Source organism: Balaenoptera physalus (genome assembly GCF_965194825.1).
Source record: "Balaenoptera physalus genome assembly, chromosome: 11".
In the NCBI taxonomy this organism is placed as follows: Eukaryota; Metazoa; Chordata; class Mammalia; order Artiodactyla; family Balaenopteridae; genus Balaenoptera; species Balaenoptera physalus.
The window spans coordinates 829,427-853,780 of record NC_138896.1 but is presented as its reverse complement, the minus strand read 5'-3'; the positions used below and the strand labels follow the sequence as shown (position 1 = coordinate 853,780).

The 24,354-nt window shown below is 47.6% G+C and overlaps 2 long non-coding RNA genes across 3 annotated transcripts; one reads left to right on the top strand and one right to left on the bottom strand.

Annotated features, from left to right (window-relative positions):
• Window positions 1-466: 466 nt before the first annotated feature.
• On the bottom strand, window positions 467-4,296 carry LOC309638107. Its single transcript, XR_014251007.1, has 3 exons — window positions 3,215-4,296; window positions 2,469-2,871; window positions 467-2,240 (listed from the first exon to the last, which is right to left on the bottom strand). It is a non-coding gene; the product is annotated as an uncharacterized lncRNA (long non-coding RNA).
• A 109-nt stretch (window positions 4,297-4,405) lies between these two features.
• On the top strand, window positions 4,406-11,512 carry LOC309638637. 2 transcript variants are annotated; one of them, XR_014251227.1, is made up of 3 exons: window positions 4,406-6,634; window positions 6,759-6,877; window positions 9,019-10,283. It is a non-coding gene; the product is annotated as an uncharacterized lncRNA (long non-coding RNA). The 2 variants fall into 2 exon arrangements; XR_014251226.1 differs by lacking the exon at window positions 9,019-10,283 and adding an exon at window positions 10,301-11,512 and having other exon boundaries at window positions 4,410-6,634.
• The last annotated feature ends 12,842 nt before the right edge of the window (window positions 11,513-24,354 follow it).

Sequence of the window (24,354 nt, the reverse complement as noted above, 5' to 3'; positions counted from 1 at the left end):
TCCTTCTTACGGGGAAGTTCAAACACGTGTGGGCAGAAGGAAATGTCAGATGGTGACCAACGGCTTGGCAGGCCGGCAAGTCACTGGGGTCAGACTTGTGTCTGTAGGACGTCCTCCCTCAGAAAGTAGGATGGGGCTGAGATGGAGTAGGATGGGGCCGGGAATGCAGAAGCAAGAAACGGACGCAGGCTGTGCTTCCCGTTGTTTCTCTGGTTCACAGGCCGGATCGCTGGGAAAAAGCTAAGGGTGCCCCCGAGGCGGGAGCTGGAGGGGCCTCAGCCGTCCGGGAGCCGTGACCACCTGGGTTTCCCAGTGCCTCAGTGGAAGCCCAGGCTGCACCGCTCCTGCCTGGGGATGACGTGGAAGATTCCGAAAGTTGCCTCCTATCCTCAGGCACCGGTCTGTGCCCGTCTCTCACCTAAACCTCTGGAAGTGCCGAGTTTCCAGGCCGGAAGTGGAATGTTGGAGGCTGGGCCCTGCACCAACCTGGGCTGTCCTCCCGTCGTCTGGAGCTGGACGGGGCAGAGCCCAGGACACACGGCCCGGCCCCTCCTGCCGCGCGCATGCCAGGCTGGCGCTGTCCCCGCGTGAGGTCCGTCCCTCTGGCGGCTCATCCCCACCTCAGCAGTGCACACGGGGGTGTGAGGAGTTCGGGGTACTCCCTGGCTTCATTTGTTTGTACCCCGCCTACTGCAGAATGGATCAAGGTCCCGTAATAAAAGCACGGATGCAGTAAGGAGAAACCTTGCTAACGTGGATTACGAGCAGAAAGTCAGATTGTGAGGTGGGAGGGATTTCTCCTCATGGACAGACAGACAGACATCCCAGCTGACAGGGCTGTGGCTCGTGGGCCCCTGAGCCTGAGGCAGGCGGCAAGGTGCTAAGGGAAATCAGAGCTCTTTCATCCTGAACTTACAGCTGCTTTCTCCTCCGGGGAGGTGACCGTAAACCCAAAGGGGCAGGACCTGTAGGCGCCTGCTGAGGGGCTTCCAACCCCAAACGACAAGCGATGTATCGCCAATGACGGTAACTGAGTTGTTTTGGGCGTGGAATTTGATGGTGTTTTGTGATATGAAGAAATGTGGGCTGAGTTATAGGACATTGGGATGGATTTATGGCTGCGGGGTAGTCTGAGGTATGAGAACTTGAAGCTACAGGCTGGGGTTCTGGACACAGAGGGACGCGGAGCCCCGAGCGCTGGGCACCAGCCTCGAAGGGTCCCCACTCAGCTCCTCACTGTTTCTGGTCCCCGGACACCCAGCCCCCTACCCTGGCTCCCTTGGCTGGTCCACTCCGTCCCCGAGGGCTTGGCTTTGCTCTGGGTTCTGCCTTGTTCTGACTCTGGGACAACCTCTGACCTTTCTGACCTCGGTTTCAGCCCCGGTGGGTGAGGGGCTTTTACTAGACAAGTCACCTGCCTTCCCTCTGCTCTACTTGCCGATTTCATGAGGGACGCGCCCCCAACTCTTCCTCGTGTCTTTGCTCCATCCGTCCCGTTCATGTCCTCCTCGTTCCCGGGCTGATGACCTGTTGTGGGGTTTCTGCTGTGCTTTCCAGGAACCAGTCCCCAGGAGGAACGAGGCCTGAGCCTCTCCCCTTGATCCCCAGCTGACATGCACGTCTGAAACCCATTCGCCCGAATACTTTCTGAACACATGTTCTTCATCCTTCATTTTGGAAAATTATCTTAAACTTTATTAAACTCTTAACTCTTAAGAGCGTACAATGAGCTTGTTTGAGGGTAAAACCTTAATGAGGCCTCCGAGAGGCTGGGGAGGGGGTATTCTCTTTTTGCCCGGGCAATGTGGAAACACTAGGACTGATGAAGTCTCTCAAATGCAAAAATTTCTCCACCTGTTTTGCCCAAAGTTTAATGTTTCCAAAGTTTGGCCCTGAACACAGAGACCCTAAAAGAGGAGGCGACCCAGCAAAATAAAAGTGTCGCATCCCAGGTTTGACTTCGTAACAGGCTTTCCATCTGACAGTGAATGCCCGACACTCACTTTTCTTCAAGTTGTTCTTTTCAGCTAAACAGGCGACATCAGCACAGGGGAATGATGGCGCCTCCTCATTTTAACCATTTACTTCCATTTTTTCACCTGAGGCTCAGCATTTCCAGTGCGGAGAGCACGTGACGGATGCTGCTTCACTTTTCCCTTGCTCTTGGCCATTCTTCGCTAATATTCAAGGGCCTCTGGCAACAGCCGTCCTCCAGGGGAGGAAAATGATGATCCTGGTGTCTGCAGAATAACAAGGATTTATCACAGTCAACGGTGGAAAAGCCAGCAGCTTCACAGCCACTCCTCCAAATTAACTTCACTTGCTGAGCACAGAGAGAGCAAGTGTGTTCAGTGAAGGCAGTGATACTGACATTTACCTGGAACCTGTTACCTACACTGTATTCCTCTCCACATCCTCGCTAGAGGAACTACAAAAAGTGAAGGGGAGGAATAAACCCAGGTACTTACTTTTCTAGCCTCCCTTGTAACCAGGGATGACATATTGGTTGCAGTGACAGATCATAAGCCCAAAGCTGCTGTGGATCTCTAGGAATGCTTCTTCTTTCCTGATAAAAGGGGGCAGATGTGGCTGATGTGGTCTTTTGGTCCTGCCTTGAATGTGAATGTGATGGTTGGAGCTGCAGCAACTGTCTTGCAACCATGAGGGAGAGGGTAAAAGAGGTGCAGAGATGTGAGTCCTGGCAATACTCAGCGCCTGTACCAACACTAGCAGCTGCTTACATTGAAACTTATGATGTTGAAAATTGAGCCCTTCTTTTAAAGCTACTAGGGTTCAGGTCTCTGTGCAGCTAAGTGCTTTCCTAACTGAAAATCTCTCAAATATTTTATTACAAGTGAATTGAGGGCTTCCCTGGTGGCGCAGTGGTTGAGAATCTGCCTGCCAATGCAGGGGACACAGGTTCGAGCCCTGGTCTGGGAGGATCCCACATGCCGTGGAGCGGCTGGGCCCGTGAGCCACAACTACTGAGCCTGCGCGTCTGGAGCCTGTGCTCCGCAACAAGAGAGGCCGCGACAGTGAGAGGCCCGCGCACCGCGATGAAGAGTGGCCCCCACTTGCCGCAACTAGAGAAAGCCCTCGCACAGAAACGAAGACCCAACACAGCCATAAATAAATATATTAAATAATTAATTAAAATAGCTTTCCAAAAAGAAAGCAAAATCATTTGAAAAAAAAAAGTGAATTGAATCAAGACCCACTCTCTGCTCTTCCTCCTATTGCAGACCCAAACACATACTTCTATCCACTTGTTGTAAACAGTATTTCTGGAAATCTGTGTGTCTGTCGAAGCCCCCCAGGTTCACATGGGTTAGAACGGGCTTGGTCGGAGGATTGGCGGGGTCGCCGCCCTCAGAGCCTGCAGAGGAGCTGGTGCTGCAGCCGGAGTGGCCAGGGCTGGCAAGGAAGGCCGGTCACGGAGGGGCCGGTGCGCAGGAAGAAGCTCAGCTCGGGGCCTGCCCCGAGCTTCCCGCTCAGCCCCACCCTCCCTGCGCCCTGCCTGCTCTTGTGCGGATTAGCGTGAGGGCTGCCCATTTAACCGTCGGAGTCTGACATGGTCAGACTTGAAAATCATGGCTTTTTCCTTGTCCCAGACGTGAACAAATCAACCTTGATCCCCCCACCTGCCACTCCCTCGCTAATAAATGAGCAGAGTTTACATAACCCGCAGTCGGCAGTTTACGCTGGGCGCCACTCAACCCGATTACGTGGCTCACATCCCTCCAGGTGGAATTTTCCTTCTGTTTGTTAGTGTGTGAAGGCAGAAACTGTGACTGTTTCTTCTGCAGGACATTTTCAGCAGTGAGCCGGTGGTAAACCTTGCTTTGAAAGGGCTGTCACGGGGCCAGCATCCTCCTCGGATTATCCCGTTTAATTGTTGTAAGATCCCCTGGGGGTGGGTCCTATTATTTTTCCCTCCCGATAGATGAGAAAAAAAGGGCTGCAAAGTGTTGGAGTTTGGGGTCTGTGCCCTAAACAGCGTCTGTGTGGCAGCATCTCCAGAAAGAGATGGACCATAGCCCAGACCCCACTCGTCTGGGTTTTTGAGAGGTTCTGGCTCAGGGCAGGAACACGTGGTCACTGATGGAGGGACTTGGCTTTAGGATGGTGGAACCACTGAATTTTCAACATGGTGGTTGGGAGGCAAAGGGTCATGACCTGCAGGATTCATTTTCTCCCGTTTTCTCCACTGGAAAGAGAAGAGTGGGATCCATCCAGTGTAAGCGGCCACCGCGGTCCGGCTCTCCTGGCTCCCGCCAGCACAGGTGGTACCGGGGGCTGAGTTTGCTGTGGTGTCTGTTTTCCCCCCAACGCCACTCCTGGTCCCGGTGGCCGAGGTTCTCACGGTGTCCTGGTAGCTGGGCCCCTTTCACTGTTCCTCTGATGGCGCCAAAGCAGTGGTGGGCGAAGCGCTGGCTCTGGCCGTGTTTCTCCACACGCCCTGCGAAAAGCAAGGGAGCAGCAGTGTGATGGTGTCTCGTCTTGACCCTGGAGGACAGGTCCTGGGCACGTTTGGGAGGGGGAGTGGGGCCCCGCCAGGCTCTCCCGGGTGCCCGTCAGCCCCAAGAGAGGGCTTGGGCTGGGGGCCCACTGCACTGGTCACGGTTCGCGGGACAGCGTCATTGCCTGCCAGAAAGAGGGGCAGAAAATCGTGGTTATCTAGATTTCACCCGGTGACAGATACTTTCTCCAAAAGGCAGGAAACGAGCCTGTTTCTTTAAGGAAGAAAACTAAGGGTATTTATTTGCCAATGATAAACTTTGAGTTTTGAAGTGAAAACTAGAATTTTGGAAAACTTTTATTCACCACTCTAAGCTTTACGGCTTCCCCAAACTTCAAGATTTTTCTAATAAGATCAGAGATAATATTAATTTGAACCAAAAAACACACTATTGCAAAAGGTTGAATGCGAAGCTGATATGAATCCAACAACTTCCTATTAAGCTGGACATGAAAGAGATTTGCAACAATGAAAATAGGCCCCCTTTTCTTTTCTGAGAAAATTTTCTTGTTAAAAAATTTTTTTGAATTTAAGTTTTTTGTTTGTTTATTTTGGAAAACATAGTTTTTCCTGATAAGGATATGTACATTAGCATGTAATAAATTTACTATTTTAAATGAATGAGTTAATAAATATTTAAAAACCAAACCTTATCTATCTATCTAGACACATGTATATACACATATATATTTATATACGTATATATTTATAAAAGCTATTTAGGGGACCCTTAATAATTTGTAAGCGTGTAAAGGAGTCCTGAGTTCAAGAAGTTTGAGAATGATGGTCGAGGGAATTGGTAAAGGACTCTTGGGGGCTTCCTAGTTCTCTTTCTTCCTCTGGTGGCTGGGAAGAGGGGTGGCGGGACTCTAAAATATGATTTCCACTTTGTCATCCGGGTGGAGTTTGATATTCCTGTGGGCCCTAGTATTACAGCTGTCATTTCCTCCAAATTCTCTCCATAACATTTGGCTGAAACTGGCTCAGCCAAGAACACACACACACACACCCGGGCCTGGGTCCCTCTATCTCTGAGCTGATGTGTGGGCCGTCCCCCAGCATGGCCCGGGGCAGAGTTACTTCTCTTGGCGACCTTCACACCCACCAGTGGAGCTGGTGGAGTCCAAACACCCGCCCTCAGGTTTTACTGGTAGGAGATGCTGGTTTGGAACGTCTGGCACCTTTAGTGCCTTTGGCTCTCCATCAGTAAGATGGGGTGAGAGCCTGTGGCCAGCTCTTCCCCACGTTGTCTGGTGATGTCACATTGGCAGCTGGAGTTGGCCATAACTGGAGTATTTCCGTCAGAGAAACTGGCAAATGCTATGAATCAGGGGTTTTGGGTTTCCACAGCACCAGTGATTACATACTTAGCTGCACATCTCTGCTTTACTCCTCATTACCTTGCAGAGAAATCAAAATAAAGCAATTCTAATAGAGCCTGGCAGTAAGTGCCCAGTGGAAACTAGGTGTTTTTATCACTGTTACCATGCTTCCGATGCACAGGTAGTTCTGACCCACACCAAAGTTTGAGAACCACCATTTTGGCAGAAAAGGATGGTTAGTCTTTGTAAAGAACACAGGATTCCTGCCTGCCTGGGGCGTCCTCATCAGCCTCCTTCACAGCCTGGACCTGCAGGATTGGGGCAGTCACACACAGGTGGTGCTCGAGCGTCTGCACCCAGCTCGCTTTCCTTATTTGGGGGTGGGAGGTTGCCAGCCCCACGCAGGAAAGACTTACGGCCTGATGTGCAGACTGAAGAGTGCCTCCTTTCTTCTTTCAGCTGCGGGGTGGGTTTGGCTAAAGAAGGGTTTCTTTATGGGTGGGTGGGTGGCAGATAAGGGGAGGGCTTTGTAGAGGGAGGAGGAACTCAAGGGAAAGGGTCACAGATGCCCCCCGTGGACCAGCCTTGTCTCCTCCACCCCTGCTGATACACTCGTGCAAGACCCCAAGAGGACAGAGCCCTCCCCAGGTCCGTCTCAGCTGTAGGACGACATAGGGGTCTCCCAGGCTCCACCCAGAAATATCTCAGAGGACCTTCCCACTACCTGTTCTGGAGGCAACTCCAATACCCTCAGAACTGCAGCTGTAAAAGGCTTGCCTTGAAATAAACCCAGGTATTTTCTATCCATTTTGCTTCTTGAATCGGTCTTTAGAAAAATGTTTCAGTCGCTGAACTTTGTGTATATTGACAATTTTGTGTTACACTAAACCATTAACAGAGCTTCGTTTTGTTTTCAGTGCAAAGTGAGCATCTCTGGGGTCCACACTTCAACATAGTTGCTCAAAGGTCTGAGGACGTCCCTTCGGCTGACGGAGTCCCAGAGGCACGGTGCTCCAGACACCCCGGGTTTATCTAGGTCAGAGCTTTGCCTCCGAGCACGAAAGCTCCTATCTCATCCATCAGGCTTTCCTAGGAACCAGTGCAAACATTTCTCTAAGTCGTTTATTGCCAAGGTTTAGACACTAGTTTACTTTTACTCATGAGTGATCTTAGGCAGATTTGATTTAAAGCCTTTTGATTCTGTTAAATCCAATTTCATTTAGGAAGAAGGAGAAAGAGGTGGGGGAGGGAGGGGGGAGGGAGAGAAAAAGAAGAATGAGGCACTCTGTCTATTTTAAAATAGTGCTTATTTAATTACGTTTTTCAGATTAATTTTTCCATTAAATGAGGAAGCACGATATTAATTTGGTTTGTGTGTGTACCGTTCCTAACTGAAGTGGATACTTGTCAAGTTATTACAAGGTGAAATGTCTCTAATTAAACATATTAATCATGGATTGGAGAGGATATTTTTACGCCCTGTGCTTATTAGAAGGATGGGCGCTATCATAGTTAACTCATACACACTTAAATTGCTTTGCTCAACTCAAAGTAGCAGGCTTACATATTCTGTATGTTTTCCCCATGTTTATTTTTGTAAAAACAACACATGGATTTTTAATCTGCTTCATGTTTCTAAACGTTACATCAGATCATTTAAAATAAATCTCAAATGGGCTTTCTTCCCAGTCAAGGTGGAAACAGAGAGTGATGAATTGTCATTAACTCCTCTTCCCCGTCCTCGTCTTTATCTTTGAACCAGAAAAGAGAGACGTGTACCTAATTTTCAAAGCATTAAATGGTTTTCTTCAATTTTACCTAAGTTAATTCAAGACAAGAAAATGTTTCTACAGCTGTAGAAGATTCTGATATTAAAATCATCCTCACTTCGGCGGCTGCTGTGACTATAGGACCTTAATCATCCTGCAGTCGTTCACTTGGGACTTTTTAAAATAACCCAAATGCCCAACTACATTTTACACCATTATTCCTTGGTGCTAAACTGTCTTACATTTGGACCCCGGTGAGCCCCTGACATCATCTTTCCAGTATAACTGCTTTTCCTTCACAGCAGTTAAGGACACTGATGTTAGAACTGAGTAGTTGAAGGAGGTTCAAGAAAAGGATCTGGAAATAAGACATGACAGGCTTGCACTATTGGTGAACTTGCTTGAAGGTCCACATGACTGTGTCATGTTCTATTAAGAATAAGAATTCCCACCATGATGATCAATTTCAGCTTTGACGTGGCCCAAGCAAAAACTGACTTTGAACACATTGATCAAACAAAGGTCTTGATGTTTGTATTAAAAGTTAGTTTTTTTGTGTCCTTGGCCACCTGGTAGGGCTCGGCCCTCCTGCTTTGCTCCAGCATCTTCGGGTGGTGGGGAGCTCGGCAGCCTGAGGATGGTTCCCCCAAGGCCGTGTGCATCCTGACTCCCGAGCCCCCCACTCTCTCCTCCAGGGTTTCTTCTGCCATGAGGTTGTCCGGGCACCTGGCGTGGTCCCTGCCTTCCTCTCCTAGGCTCCCCCGCGGTCTCAACGCTTCTCACGCGGGGACCTCCCTTCTCCTCAGGGACCGCTTCCTGCCTTGCTCTAACCTGTGCTCTTGTCTGACTTGCTACAACCCTAGAGCAGACCCTTCACGGGCACGTGTGTGTCTGTGGGGTGGACGTGGCCCTTGCGGGAACTGGTGGGAAGCCGGGACTCTCCTCTGAGGTCACCGTGCACACACACACGTGTGGGGACAGTCAGAGGGCTCCTGGTCCAGTCGAGGGTCCGCGGACCCCAGGTCAGCAGCCCCTGCCTGGAGTTTTCACGTGGGAGAGGCTCACGCCTGGTGGGATGCGTGATGCCGCTGTGTTCTTCCTGCTGCCCTGCCCTTAGGGCTTCAGAAATACTCACTGTTTTCTAAAATGTTTGCCTCAGTTTTGTCTCTTCGGTTAGAGTGTAAGCTCCTTGAAGGAAGGGACAGAGGACTTAGATGACAATGCAACCACTTTGACTAAACAAGGTACAGTAAATGTAGTTGAACACCCATCGGCCAGTCAACATTTAAATGGGAAGCAGGGCGTGTTTTGTTGCCTCAGAGGACACACTTTCGGTACCAGGGCACATCTGATCCTGGATGAAGCTCGATGAGCGATGAGCGTGGTGGCATATCCTCTGTGATTTCAGGGAAGGGAGAGCTGGATTCCCACCCGTCCCCCTCATGCCTGGAGGGCTGACCTCCTGCCCTACCAAGATGAGGACCCAAAGGCAAGGAGGGGTTCGGCAGGTATGAGAGGGGACAGAAAAAGAGGAAGGAGAGCAGGGGAAGTAGGGAACAGAGGAGGGCAGGACAGGGGACAGGGGCCAGCCAAGGGACCACACTGGTGCGTGGTCTCCGAATTCAGGCTCCTGAAAACTTCTTTGAGCAGTTATCCATTTCTACCTTATCCATGGCGGTCATGAGACCCCCACCCCCAGGCAGGCTGAGTGTCACCTGCTGTGGCCACTCACCTGTTAGGTCCCAGCCTCAGAACCAGGTAGATTTGCTTCTTGGTTTCCATTCGCCCTTACATTCTATTATTGCTCCTAACGCCAGTTCATATCTGCCTGGGTTTTATTTCACCGTTCAGCTACTGCTTTCATGTAGCGGCCCGAGGCTAACTTCCTTAATCATCATCTGCTTGTCTCTCTTTGGTGGGAGTGTGTGTGACCTTTGCTGCTTCTCCCCAAGAGCCCCACCCTTATAAAGGCTCTGATAAGTTTCAGAAGGTCAGAGGATGAAAACCATCTTGGCATTTGATGCATATTTGCATACGCATTTAATTTACTTGGGGGAAAAGAGTAGCTATTACCCAAGCAAATAGAATAATTGCCCTATTTAGCGATAAAGCTGGAATTGGCATTTTAGGAGACTCAGAGTCAATATGTTGGGCAAATAATTGTTGTATAAGATGTTACTGTTGATGGTACCTACTTGAGCTGCTTTAATTAACTTCATTTTAATTATTAGACTCGTGTTTGTTCCCTTCTGGGGCTTTGTATTTATAAGCATGTAGACAATGGCTCTTTATTAAGTATGTTGAGGGAGAGATACAACTGACAGCCAGGTGCTGGGTCCTGGACCCCAAAGTCTGGTCCTAAAGTGATGAGCTGAGCAGGGCTTGCCTCACCTTTCCTCTAAAAGGCCAAACAGCATCTGCTCCGGGCTTTGTACACCAGGCTCGGGGGAGGCTGGTCACAGAGGCTGCCCGACAAGGGCGGGGCCGTGCACCAATAATACGTTACACGAACCGGCCAATTGTCCAAGAGATTATAAGGACATCTCAGAAAATGGAAGTCAGTCAGTGGGGACCACGGGCTGGGCGGCTGTTTGATGTACAAGGCAGGGAGCTCTGGGTCACAGACTGTCGATGTTTCCTTCTGATGTTTAGAGGCTTTTGCTTTTCTCCTCTTATTTCTCGATTCTTAGTTCAAGAGCCAAGGTTGCTGAAGGAGGGAAGTTTCTGAAGATCCAAGTCAGGAGACGCGTCCACAGTCCAGGCCGTGCCGCTGCCGGCTCCTGTCTGCACTTTCACGGCTGCTCTTGGGCTACAAAGGTGGGGGAGTAGTTGCTGCAGTGGCTTCGTGGACAGCGCACGAGGACCACGTATTTGCTCTCCGGCCCTTTACAGAAAGCGTCTGTGGGACCCTGCTGTCCACAGTCAACCGCAGTCGCCTCTTGAAGGGAAATACGACGCGTGTGGTCAGCTGTGTATCATCACACACGCAACAAATACGTGTGTCAGGAGTCTACTGTTCACAGATAAACCTGATAAATGTGTGAACACTAGTTACGAATTAGTGTGCCACAAAAATAATCCCCACTGCGCGCCTGAGCTCCGTGCAGCTGCCTAGCTGCACACGGTCCCCGCAGGAGGGTCCCGCTTCACCACTGGCGGCTGCGCTGCTCGGGGTCAAGCCTACCCATCGTCGTCAGCACAAAAAGGCCCCAGAAAGTGTAGGAGGGACGGCTGGAGGAGGGGTGAGGAGGCCACCTGGGGGCAGATTCCTTGCGCGCACATCTTACAATAAGGACTTAAATGAGCTTGTCATTCAGAGTTTTAAAGTGCGGGTGTTTGCACCGTGGACGGCTGTCTCCCTGCCTGCAAGACTTAGGGAAGCTTTGGAGGCTCAGAGCGCCGTCAGCGCCCCTTCAGGGCCTGGTGGGTCACCCACGGTTTACACCCGCTGTCATTTTCTCCCCTAGCTTTCCAGGCTTTGCTGGATGCTAACTCATTGTCCAAACATCCCCCAAAGTGGGCTTTGTAGACGTGAGAGAGACAGCACCGTGGGGGACGCTGAGAGAGGCCTCGGTCCCCGGTGTCCTCAGGTGAGGAGACAGGCTGGGCGCTGACTTTGCACGCGCACTGCCCTTGGGGCCGTTTTCTGCGCCGTCAGTGGTCTTCCAAATAGCGCCCTCTTAAATAAAACGTGCCAACATATGAGCCCAGGAGGGTGCATCTGCCGCTCCCAGGCCCAGACGGCAGGGGATAGAGCCACCTGGAAGGGCGTCGGCCACCCAGACCCTTCGCGGGGCCCCCGTCCCACAGCCAGGATGGGCCCATGCCTCCTGTAGAGGCTGCCTGCTCGGGCCTCAGAAAGGACTTACAGCACCCTTTCGGTTGCCAGAGGTTGGTGTGATGGGCAGGGCCTGGGCCGGCCCCGCAGCGTCTTACGACAGGGCCTCCGTCTGTGGCGCCTTCGGGGGAGTTTCTCCACGAGAGACTCCGTGTAAGGGTCTCACCGACCTTTGTTGCCAGCCCCATGCCCTCCCACCCCCCCGTTATTCATCTGCAGGACAGTGTGGGTCATGAAAGGGGTGGCCCAGGCACCGTCATGCCTCTCCTGTGAGTCAGCACCCAGGCTGCCGCTGCCTGAGCCCCCAGGGCCGTGCTGGGGGAGGGAGGCCCGGGAGGTGGGAGCTCAGACGCGGCCGATCTGCCCCAGACGAGGGACGAGATAGTAACGCGACCGTTTATGCCCGTTTGTGACCACGCGGCTCCTGTCGTGCCGGCCAGACGTGCTCTCCAGGTGACCAGGCAGGAGGGGGCCGCCTGGGACTGGCCTTGGGCAGCCCCTCCTCAGGGCAAGTCAGCGGCCCCGGCGGGGCCGGCTGGGCAGTGGCCCCGTCCCCACCTGGGACCCCTCTGCCTGCTGCTGCTGAGGGCGGTGACCCAGCAGGAGAAGCCAGTTAACCAGCAAAGGGGACCTTGACCCGCCTGCGGGACTGGGGAGACGAGAGTCCCTTTGGAGAGAAAAGGGCCTGGGCCCACGGTCTCCCCGTGTCTGTCTCTGTTCCGAGTGTGCATGTGTCTGTGTCCATGTGCACGCGTGCCAGGGCGTCTCGAGGAGGAGCCCACGCACGTGCCCTGTGCCCCGGTTTGCTGGCAGTGGAGGGGTTCTGTGTCTACAACCACACACCGTTCCTGCAGGGAAGGTCAGCCCGTCTCAGAGTCTGCAGGTCCTGCTGCACTTGGTCACTGCCGCTACCTCCAGGGGTCTGGTGAGTTCATTGCTGGGCCTGGCGAGCGGCGGGGACTGTTTTGCACGTGCACGTCTGCAGGAATCCCAGCCTTCTCCTCTGTGGGCAGAGGGTTCTTGGCAGGAAAGACGAGGCTTTTTCTTCAGCAGCTGCTCACGTTAGTCTGCCACCGGCTCCGGGAAGGCCAGGTTTGCTTACGGGGACTGATCTGCAGTCAGGGGCTGCATTCCAGCACGGGCAGGGCCCGGGTCTGCGCCGCAGCTCCTGGAACGCGCTATGCTGGCGGGCGGGGCCGGGGGGCAGCGCGGCACGAAGCGCTCGTCGTCTTCACTGCGCTTTAATGATGGGGTGAGCATGTCGGGGCCGCAGCCCAATAGGTGAGGATAATTACGCCTGGAATTCATGCACCCCGGCCCCACGTTATCACTCACACCCGCCCTCTCAGTGCTTGGGGGCCGGAGAAGTGTCAGGATGGCTCCAGGGCTGGAGACCCCAGCTTCCTGGTGAAGCGGGCGTCTGGCAGAGACCTGAGAGCACCGCTGCTAGATCTGAAGAGGTCAGCAACCTGATTTTAGGAGAAAAGCACTCCTTTCCTTCCCAGGTTGCCCTCGAGGGAAAACTGACTCAGAGAGAACTCACTTCAGGGGCTAAATTGCAGTGTCAGCAAGTAGGAGTTTTGTTTTGGTGCCCTCTTGAATTTCCTTTCTGAACTTGGAACAAAAGCCCCAGAATCTCTCTTGGTGCCCCTGCTTTCTCGGGGGAGGGGGGGCCTGGCCAGAAATGCAGCGCTCGGCCACCATGTCCTGAAGCGGGAGACACAGGCTGTGTTTCCTTCCTTTTGTACCTTGGCAGTTTAACAAAGGCATCGGTGGGAGGAGCACCAGGGCCCTGGGTTAGGATGAACCGGGTCCCAGGAACACTTGCCGCTGGGCACCATGTGCATTAGGGCGGCGTCTAATCTGTCCCTCTGGGTATTTTCCTTTGGATAATTTTGATATGGAAAGGAGCGGTTTACACGGTGGGCCTAGCTTAGTCTGCTATGTTTAGCTGTTAAAAAAAGTTCTCTCTGATCTCTTTTTTGGGAACGGTCCTCTGACCCAGCTTCTCTGTTACCCACTCTGCAGGGTGTGACAGCTGATGCTGGTCACGTGGAAAAACAAAACAGGCTTCTCGGGTTGGGGAGAGTGATCGTATTTTATGCGGTGGGAAAAGTAAGGGGGAAGATAGGTTCTTTGAGCTACAAGAAGAGCCTGAGAGAATGTCTAGTCGAGTGGTTTTCAGCTTTCCTGTAGCCTGTGGTCCTCCAGCATGAGGGTGGATGCTTGGGGCAGGCGAGACCTTGGGAGCCCCTGCTCACGTGGTCACTCTGTCCTCTCCGGCCATGATGATGCATGACGAGGCCCAGCCTTGAACCTGCTCCAAAGTGAGCACATCTATTTGATTTCATCTCATTTCTAATTTTTATTTTATTTATTTATTTTTGTTGTGCAAGTATAAACACAATTATTTATTTTTGGTTTTATCAAGATCATAGTCATTCTATATAAACTCTTGTATTTTTTTTTAAATATCTTTATTGGAGTATAATTGCTTTACAATGGTTTGTCTCATGTTTAAGGAAGTCATTTCTGCAACTTTTTACAATTCATGTAATAGATTGATATGGTCAAATATATGCATATAAGTAATTTATAAATAGGTAAATATACATCTTCAGGGTATAGATACTCAAAGATTTTCCTGGAGGACGGATAGACAGTTCAAACGTTTGGAGGCCACCGTGTCAGTGGACACACGTGGACAGCACGGCCCGCTACACTAACACCCTGCTTTTGCCCCGAGGAGGCGGGAGACGCAGGGCTTTGCAGACGGGTGGGCGCCTGGGCTGCCACCTCACACACCAGGGCCCTGCGCATCACAGCAGGCTGCCCTCTGGGCCCTGAGCTCTGCACAGCTGAGGCCCCTCAGGAGAACTTCGGTCAGTACCACCCCCCGGGGTGAAACTTCACACCCCAGCCCTTCCTTATCTGGCTGGTCTCAGTTTTGGCTTTACTTCTTCCTCCAGAGAAGTTAATCATCCTCCTGTAACAAACGTCTTTTCTTTTTTTCTCCCTACAAATAGATCCATCAAAATCAAACTTCAAAAAAAAAAAAAAAAAGAACTAGTTTGTCATCACCTATGAAAGAAGAAAGAATGACCAAAAATAGAATTTAGGTGTGTCTTCTGTCTGTGATCAGGCTTTCCTGGTTTGGGGTTGGAGTTTTGCCTTAGACGCTGGTAAAAGCTGCATGGAACCCTCTTGTGAAGAAAGGCTTTACGGGAAGGGGGGGGACCACAGGACACCTGTTGGGGTTTTGACCAGATGCTTCAGATATGTAGATCAACTGAGGGGAACTGACATCTTGACAATATTGAGTCTTCCAGCTCACGAGCAAGGTGTGTCTCTCCACTAATACAGGACTTGAATTTCCTCAGCAATGTAGTATGGGGCTTATGTACCTGTGTCAGACTTAGTTGTAAGTTTGATGGCATTGCAAATGGTGATGTGTTTTTAGTTAAAATCCCCAAGTTTTCCTCATTCATTGCAGTGCAGTCATCTCCCTGTGTCCGCAGGTGATGGGTTCCAGGGCCCCTGCGGGCACCCAAATCCAAGGACACTCAAATTTCCCTATAAAATGTTTGCATATAACCTACACACATCCTCCCATAGACTTTAAATCATCTCTAGATTGTTTGTAATGCCTGATACAATGTAAATGTTATATAAATACTTATAAATACAATGCTACGTATATAGGTCCCAGCGTGTGGAAAATTCAAGTTTTGCTTTTGGGAACTTTCTGAAATTAAATATATATATTTTATCTGTGGTTGGTTGGATCTGAGGGTGCTGAACACGTGGATATGAAAAGTTGACTGTGTATAGAAATGCATTTGATATTTAATACTGATCTTGTACCCTGCACCCTTACTCTTACTTGTTAATTCTTGAATCATTTTACTTAGAGTTCACTAGATTTTCTGCATAGGTGATTATGTTGTCTGCACATAAGACAGGTTTAGTTTAGTTCTTCCCTTCTCATCTGGGGCCATTTGATTTCTTTTTCTTGCCCTAATGGATTGTTGGGACACCCCCATTACAACAGTGAGTACAAGTGGTGAAAGCCACGTCCTTGTCTTGTTCTTGACCTCAGGAATAAAACTGTCAGCATTTCACCGTTAGGTGCACTCTATCAGAGTGAAGAAATTTCCCTCCTATTCCCAGTTTACTGTGAAGCTGGATTTTGTAAAATACTTCTGTGTCCATTGAGATCATCATGTGGTTTTTCTTTTTAGTTTATTATAATATGGTAAAATACATTGATTGATTTTTGAATATTAAACCAACCTTGCATTCCTGGGTTAAGCCTCACTTAATCATAATGTATGTATATGTATATGCATATGTATAAACATAGATGCAAATATTCTAGACAAAATGTCAGCCAATCAAATCCAATATACACATAATATTGGAGAGTACATATATTATTGTATACTGGATTTGATTTGCTCACATTTTATTTAGAACATTTACATCTATATTCATGAGAGATATTGGTATGTTTATTTTCCTTTTCTTGTAATGCTTTTACATAGTTTTGATATCAGGATAACGCTAGCCTCAAAGGCGAGTAACTATGTAGTCTCTCTTTCTAAATTTTTCTGGAAAAGTTTGCACAGGATTGGTAATGTTTCTTTCTTAAATGTTTGCTAGACTTCCCCTCTGAAACCATCTAGGCCTGGAGGTTCCTTTGTGGGAAGGTTTTTAACTACAAATTAAATTTATTTAATAGATATAGAGCTGTTCGGGTTATGTATTTCTTAAATGAGAGGTGGATTGTCTCTTTCAAGGAATTAGTCCACTTCATCCAAGTTGTCAATTTTATATGCATAAAGTGTTCATAATATTCCCCTATAATTTTTAATATCTGTAAAGTTTGCTGTGATGTCACTAGCTTCACTCCTGATACTGGTGTTTGTTTCCTCTTTTCTTTTTTTTCTTATACATCTGGCTAGAAGCTTATCAATTTTATTGATCTTCTCAAACAAGAAGTTTAGTTTCATTGATTTTGTCTCTTGGTTTTCTGTTTTTATTGCACTGAATGTTCACTTTGATCTTTATTATTTCCTTCTTTCTGCTTGATTTGTCTTCAATTTGTTCTTCATTTTCCAGTTTCTTAAGGTGAAAGCTGAGGTTATTGATTTGAGATGTTTCTTCTTTTCTGATATAGATGTTTAATGCTAGAAATTTTCCCATAAGTTCTGCTAGAGCAGCATTCCACAAATTCTGATATGTTGTGTTGTTATTTTAATTTCATTCAACATCCTTTTTTTCTCACCTACCTAAATCTGGAAAGTGCCCAGCCTAATTTCTAACACAGGTTATGTGCTCAACAAATGTTAATTCCCTTGTATCTCATATATCATTTGAATGTTCCCCAGTAGACATTTAAGAAATCCTCATTAAATGAGTATATAATAACAGATAACATTTATAGAGTACTTACCACATGCTAGGCACTAGGGTATGTTCTTTTCAAATTATCTCGTCTTATCCTTACTACAGTTTTATTAGGCAGGTACTACTATTGTTCCCATTTTACAGATGAGGAAACTGATGCTGACAGGTTACATAAGTTGCCGTAGGTCCCAGAGCCAGAAAGGGGAGAACCGGAGCCTGTGTGTGTCCACGGCATAGCCCCTCCCCACGCCCATCCCAGGAGAGGCTCCCCCCTCACCTGCTTCTGAGCAGTCACTAAACTCAGTGTTTGAGGCCCATTTTGTGGTCAGAACTGTAGCTGGGAATTAACAGACACAGGTCCTTTACCTACAAGGTTATTAGAGTCCAATTGTGGAAAAAAACAAGAAAAAAGCAACATGAGTAGCAGTCAGAGCTCAGAATGATGTGGGATAGACTCTAAAGGGAATGGAAATTTAGGGAAAGCAGAGAGCGACAAAGCAGGGGCAGTTAAAGAAAGAAGACTTCCCAGAGGAAGGGGACCCCACGGACTCTGAACAACAGGTAAGATGTGAACATCCCCATAGGCTCTCCCAAAGTGTGGCCTGAGCGAGGGGGGCGAGGGAAGGCAGAGGATGAGCTGGAGAGCTGAGGCCACAGAGGTCGGCCCCAGAGGCCCTAGGAAAGAAGGCGAATTTTATCCCAAGTGTGTTTGCAAGCTATGGGCAGGTTTTAATAGTAGGTAACTTGATCCTGTAAACATTTTAAGGTCACTTGGCTGGAGAAGGGGGGTGTGGGGCAGAAAGAACAGCTAGGGGATGAGCCTTCCTGAGACATGCAGTGGGACCGCTGCTCAGTGGGGCTTTGTGGGGTTGCAGGTCAGGCGTTTGGAGTGAGACCAGGCAGCTCTGTGTGATGTCCCCTGTGTGCCAGCTCGAGGTCAGGCATAGGGTGGGTTTCTGAGAGGGAGACAAAGGATGTCAGTGCAGCATTTGCCGGAGGTCGGTTACAACGATGGTCGTACATGCGGTTTGACCAGGATGGAAGCACAGCTGGAGGGGCTGAGGGAGAGGAAATGGGTACCATCGTTGGACTGAAGTGTGAATCCTGACAAAGAATCTAGACCAAGGGCAAACCTGAGCAAGAGTTTAAGAGGAGATGGTGGTGGGGAGAGTGTGACATGGCTGAAGTTTCAGAAATGGGAGCTAAGTTTCAATGAAAGTGGTGAAAACTTTATATACGTTTTTTTCATATACACAAAACCTTTTTCAGGACCCCAACTTCCCCTCCAGCTATGACCTTACAGGCCTTCCTTTTACCATCAAGCTGCAAATTGCTCTTCTTGATGACACCAGAGACCCACACAGAGTGACTTGAAAATGCAAATGTCATCATTTCACACCATCAAAGGATAATGAACGTCCATTGATTTTTTTTCAACCCTTGTTAGGAAGTCCACATATTTTCTAATTTCCCTTTAAATTTCTTCTTTGGCTCATATATTACTTAGAAGTGTGTTATTTAGTTTCTAAATATTTGGGGATTTTCCAGATATCTTTCTGCTAGTGATTTCTAACTTAATTCCATCGGGATCAGAGAACATAATTTGTACACCCAGAATGCTTTTAAATTTATTAAGGTTTGTTTTGTGACCCAGAATATGGCTGATCTTGGTAAAGGTACTTGAACAGGACATATATTCTGCTATCCTGGGTGGAATGTTCTGTCAATGTCAATTAGGTCAGTTTGGTTGATATTTTTTGGCTCAAGTCATATATTTTTACTGATTTCCTATCTATTTGTTTTACCAATTTTAGAAAAGAAGTTTTAGGAATCTCCAGCCGTAATTGTGAACTTATTTATTTTTCATTGCAGTTCTATCATTTTTCACTCCCTATATTTGAAACCCTGTTATTAAGGGAATACACCTTTAAGATTGCTGGACCCCTTTATCACTGCAAAATGACGTGATTGCTCTGGGGATGTCCTTTGCTTTGAAGTCTACTCTTGTCTGATATTAAAATCGTCACCGCAGCTTCTTTGACTAGTGTTAGCACATCTGTTTCCTTCCTTTTACTTCTAACCTACTATCAGGTGATGCTTTGTGGGGATGCAAAGCAAACAGACTGTAAATGGCCAAAAAGCTGCTTGTTTGCGCTATTTTTAAAATAATTGGATGTGTAAAAATTTGAGTTTGGTATCGGCAGGCTTTTGAGCTAATGGGTCTTGTGCGGTGAAGAAATAAGACAGGAGCTGACCTACAGAGGCTGTGTTGGGCACATTTGTATCATCTGTCAATAGTCAGACAGTTAAATGAATTTCTCAAGTAGGAAAAGTAATAGGTTTAGAATTATCAGAAACTCTACGGAGAGCACAAGTCATACCCATACATCACATAGTTTGTTTTATTTTCAAATTTTAGTTCCTAGGTTGATTGTATTTATACATCAAAAATCAACTTGACCCTTGTCAGTCCTATGAAGATTTTGTTCCTGTTAGAAGCCATATAATTTAGAGCAGAGCTGGGGTAGGAAACTCAGAAACTCAGAAAATGGAAATAAGGCCCACTCACAATTCTCAGGATTCACCAGCCCAAACAGAAGCATCAGCTATAAGTGTTTATTAAAACTCTGTTGGCCTCTGTCTTTAGGAGATGCCGTTTATTCTTCCCACAAATCTGTGTGATGCCAGGTGGACAGAACAGACGCGGTCCCCGCCCTCAAGAAGCTCTGGGGAAGGAAGACCCACATCCAGAACATAGTGATAGAAGGTGCTGTTAGCGGATGGGGGGGCTCAGGGCTCGGTGAGACGCCCGGCAGAAGAAATAACAGGTTAGCGACAAGGTAAGGTGTGTATTCAAGCAGTGGAAGTGACCTGATCAAATCTGGTTTTCAGGCCATGACCCTCTCTTTGGTGTAACAAGGTCGGCATTGTAGTGTGTTGGGTTTTATAGTTTAAAGCGATGACCACTTAGCTGTATAGTGCTTCAGAAGACATCTTTCCTGATTCCAAGTAGCCCTTTTCTAGCAAATGGTTTCAAGTCTGGGAATGTATTGAGTCCATGATCACTTCACCTTTCCTCCCTAACACGGCCTCCTCTGTTGGGTACTCCCAGCGCTGGATAGGACGGGACTGAAACGCTGTGCTTCACTCACTAAAGTTAACTAAAGTTTACACACAGCCCTACAATGTAAAACTTCTTAAGTTTCCAGTTTTGGATCATTTACAATGAATTACTCTCCTGTGTAACAAATTCTGTAATCTCAGATCTGAGTATACCAAGGGTGAGTGATACCAGGATTTAAAATAGACCCGCCAGGAGTCATTGGAATTCTTGAAGCCGCAACTGGGTAACGTCTCTCTGAGGGATTTTTGCAATTCACTTGATCTTACAAGGAAGTAGGCTATTTTAAAAAATTCCATCCACTGTATATAAAGCAAGTCATATGATTTAAGATAATCACCAAATGCCACATTGCGTTACAGAGCCTATGTCCAGCTCAGCCAGGTTCTAGCTGCTGTGTTTACCCAACAGAAGTGCCTTTGGAGCCTCTGCTCAGATACCTACTTGTAAACGTCTGCACAGACCCGCTCACGCCCACCTCAGGGCGCATTTGGGCCTGTCCAAATGGCAGGCATTGCCTTTCTTTAAGTGTATGCGTGTGGGTTGAAACACATTAATCACTTTTCAAAATCCTCAAGTATTCGTGCGGTAATTTCAATAAACTAGATTTCAAAGCAGGTGGGCATGCTGCCAGCAGGCGGACGAGCCCAGGGGTGGGATTCTGGCATTTCTTGTGCTACGTGCATTAAGGAAAAGTGTTTGAAACAAGGAGGGAGAGTCCAATTATGCCGTGGAGAGGCGTGTGTGTGTTAATGTCCTGTTTTTACAGCAATTTAAGGTTTGTGCCAAGCCATAAATATTTATAATTTTAGCTCAGACCCTTCCCCCCTGCATCACTATACGCGTTTTCTCTGGTTCCTGTGCTGCCTTCTGGGACAGCCCAGGCAGAGGTGGCACCCCCATCTCCCCCCAGCTTGTGCTTGCTCACCGACAGGACCCAGGCTGCTTGCAGTTAATCCGGGCACCCGCCAGCTCTAATGGACTCGTCACTATCAATAAGTCAGAGGCCCGACCTACTACGAGTTGGCACTGGCAGTGCCGCTGGGAAAGATCACACGTCCCCGACGCCACGCTGACCCCTCCCTGCAGAAAGGGACCTGCTGCCAAAGCCCGGGAGGGGAGAAGGTGGAGCCTCTGGCTCGCTCTCCAGGCCATGCATGGCCTGGGCAATCGCCCCTGTCTGCAAAACACAGCACGTTTTTCAAATTCCTGCAAATAATGACGATAATAATAGACACTTAGCGAGAGGTGGGGAGACCGGGGTCCGTAGTCTCAGTACAGAGCCTGCTCTGGGGGATCCGCGTTGGTGGCGATGACTTAGGGTTGCCCGTCAGTGTAGCTGATTCCCAAGAGCTTGGGCCACACTCCACCTTCCGTGTTGCTGGTCTGTGGTGAAAGGCTGATTTCTAGTCTGTTGGGAAGGATCAAGCAGTGAGAATGGAGCCTCTTTGTACTGGAGAAATGTCTGGAGAGCTGGTTCTGGTTTCTGTTTGTTAAGTAGATAGACATGCCTTTTCCAAGGAATACCGTCCAAAGCACTCATGTGATTGTGCAACTCTACAATCTCTGTTGCAAAATGAAGATCTCCCTTGGTGAGGAAGAAGCCACCAAAGTTTCAGGGCTCATTCTAACTATTATCTTGTGGGATAAACTGAAAGTTAAGAAAGTAAAAGATAGGCTCTTTCTTTAATACCATCTAAAATTCCTGCTTCCTTTACCTCCAAACCCCCCCACCCCCGGGCCGCGTGGGCCCTGGGGGCATAGAAGGGAGGCCAGGGGAGAACAGGAGAAGCAGGCGGGAGTGGCCCTCCAAGACTGGAGGAGCAGGAGAGGAGATGAGGGCATTTGCCCCTCCCACTAGGGCCCGGGAAGCCTGCTGGGCTCCCAGGCCGAGTTCCCCGCTCTCTGAGACCAGAGGCACACCTGGGCCCCTTCTGTTGCATTGAGCCTAAGCCACCCCCTGTCCCCTGACCTTTTCCAGCCCTGTAGGTCCTAAGGATAGGCCCCGCCCACCACCTAAACCCCACCCCTGCCTAAGCCCCGCCCAACACAGCCAAGGTCTTTTCTGCCTTTTTGTTTTTTCCTCTTCTTCTCCTCTGTTTAACTATTGTGGTTCTGTTGTTGTTTCATCTATATTTTATTTTTATATTCTTTCTAACATATCTGTTAGTTTCCTAGACTAATTTTATTTTTTACTCTTTGTTATTGTTCTGATCCTTTTTCTCTTTTCTTTTTTTTTTTGCCACCCCATGTGGCTTATGGGATCTTGGTTCATAAACCAGGGGTCAGGCCAAAGCTCCTGCAGTGGGAGCTCCAAGTCCAAACCACTGGATTAACAGAGAACCTTAGACCCCAGGGAATATTCATTGGAGTGAGGTCTCCTGGTGGTCTTCATCTCGGCACCAAGACTCAACTCTACCCAACAGCCTACAAACTCCAGTGCTGGAAGCCTCAGGCCAAACAACCAGTAAGAGAGGAACATAATCCCACCCATCAAAAAAAAAAAAAATGAGATGGCAAAAAAATATGTCACAGATGAAGGAGCAAGGTAAAAGCCTACAAGACCAAATAAATGAAGAGGAAATAGGCAATTTACCTGAAAAATAATTCAGAGTAATGATAGTAAAGATGATCCAGAATCTTGGAAATAGAATGGAGGCACGGATTGAGAAAACACAACACATGTTTAACAAAGATCTAGAAGAACTAAAGAACAAAAAAATAGAGATGAACAACACAATAACTGAAATGAAAAGTATACTAGAAGGAATCAATAACAGAATAATTGAGGCAGAAGAATGAATAAGTGAACTGGAAGACAGAATGGTGGAAATAACTGCCAAGGAGCAGAACAAAGAAAAAAGTATGAAAAGAATTGAAGACAATCTCAGAGACCTCTAGGACAACAGTAAATGCACCAACATTCGAATTATAGGGGTCCCAGAAGAAGAGAAAAAGAAAGGGTCTGAGAAAATATTTGAAGAGATTATAGTGGAAAACTTCCCTAACATGAGAAAGGAAATAGTCACCCTATTCCAGGAAGCACAGAGAGTCCCATACAAGATAAACCCTAGGAGAAAAACACCAAGACATATACTAATCAAACTAAAAAAAAATTAAGCTCAAATAAAAAATATTAAAAGCAGCAAGGGTAAAGCAAAAAATAACATACAAAGGAATCCCCATAAGGTTATCTGCTGATTTTTCAGCAGAAACTCTGCAGGCCAGAAGGGAGCAGCAGGATATACTTAAAGTGATGAAAGAGAAAAGCTTACAACCAAGATTACTCTACCCGGCAAGGATCTCATTCAGATTCAATGGAGAAATCAAAAGCTTTTCAGACAAGCAAAAGCTAAGAGAATTCAGCACCACCAAACCAGCATTACAACAAATGCTAAAGGAACTTCTCTAAGTGGGAAACACAAGAGAAGAAAAAGACCCACAAAAACAAACCCAAAACAATTAAAAAAATGGTAATAGGAACATACATATCGATAATAACCTTGAATGTAAATGGATTAAATGTCCCAACCAAAAGACACAGACTGGCTGAATGGATACAAAAACAAGACCCATATATATGCTGTCTACAAAAGACCCACTTCAGACCTAGGGACACATACAGACTGAAAGTGAAGGGATGGAGAAAGATATTCCATGCAAATAGAAATCAAAAGAAAGCTGGAGTAACAATACTCCACAGTCTATCAGATAAAATAGACTTTAAAATAAAGAGTGTTACAGGAGATAAGGAAGGACACTACATAATGATCAAGGGATCAATCCAAGAAGAAGATACAACAGTTATAAATGTTTATGCACCCAACATAGGAACACCTCAATACATAAGGCAAATGCTAACGACCATGAAAGGGGAAATTGACAGTAACAGAATAATAGAAGGGGACTCTAACACCCTACTTACACCAATGGACAGATCATCAAAACAGAAAATAGATAAGGAAACACAAGCTTTAAGTGACACAATAGACCAGAGAGATGTAATTAATATTTAGAAGACATTCCTCTCAAAAGTGGCAGAATACACTTTCTTCTCAAGTGCACATGGAACATTCTTCAGGATAGATCACATATTGGGTCATAAATCAAGCCTCGGAAAATTTAAGAAAATTGATATTGTATCAAGCATCTTTTCTGACCGTAACGCTATGAGATTGGAAATCAATCACAGGAAAAAAACTGTAAAAAACACAAATACATGGAGGCTAAACAGTGTGCTACTAAATAACCAAGAAATCACTGAAGAAATCAAAGAAGAAATTAAAAAGTACATAGAAACAAATGACAATGAAAACACGACTATCCAAAACCTATGGGATGCAGAAAAAGCAATTCTAAGAGAGAAGTTTATAGCA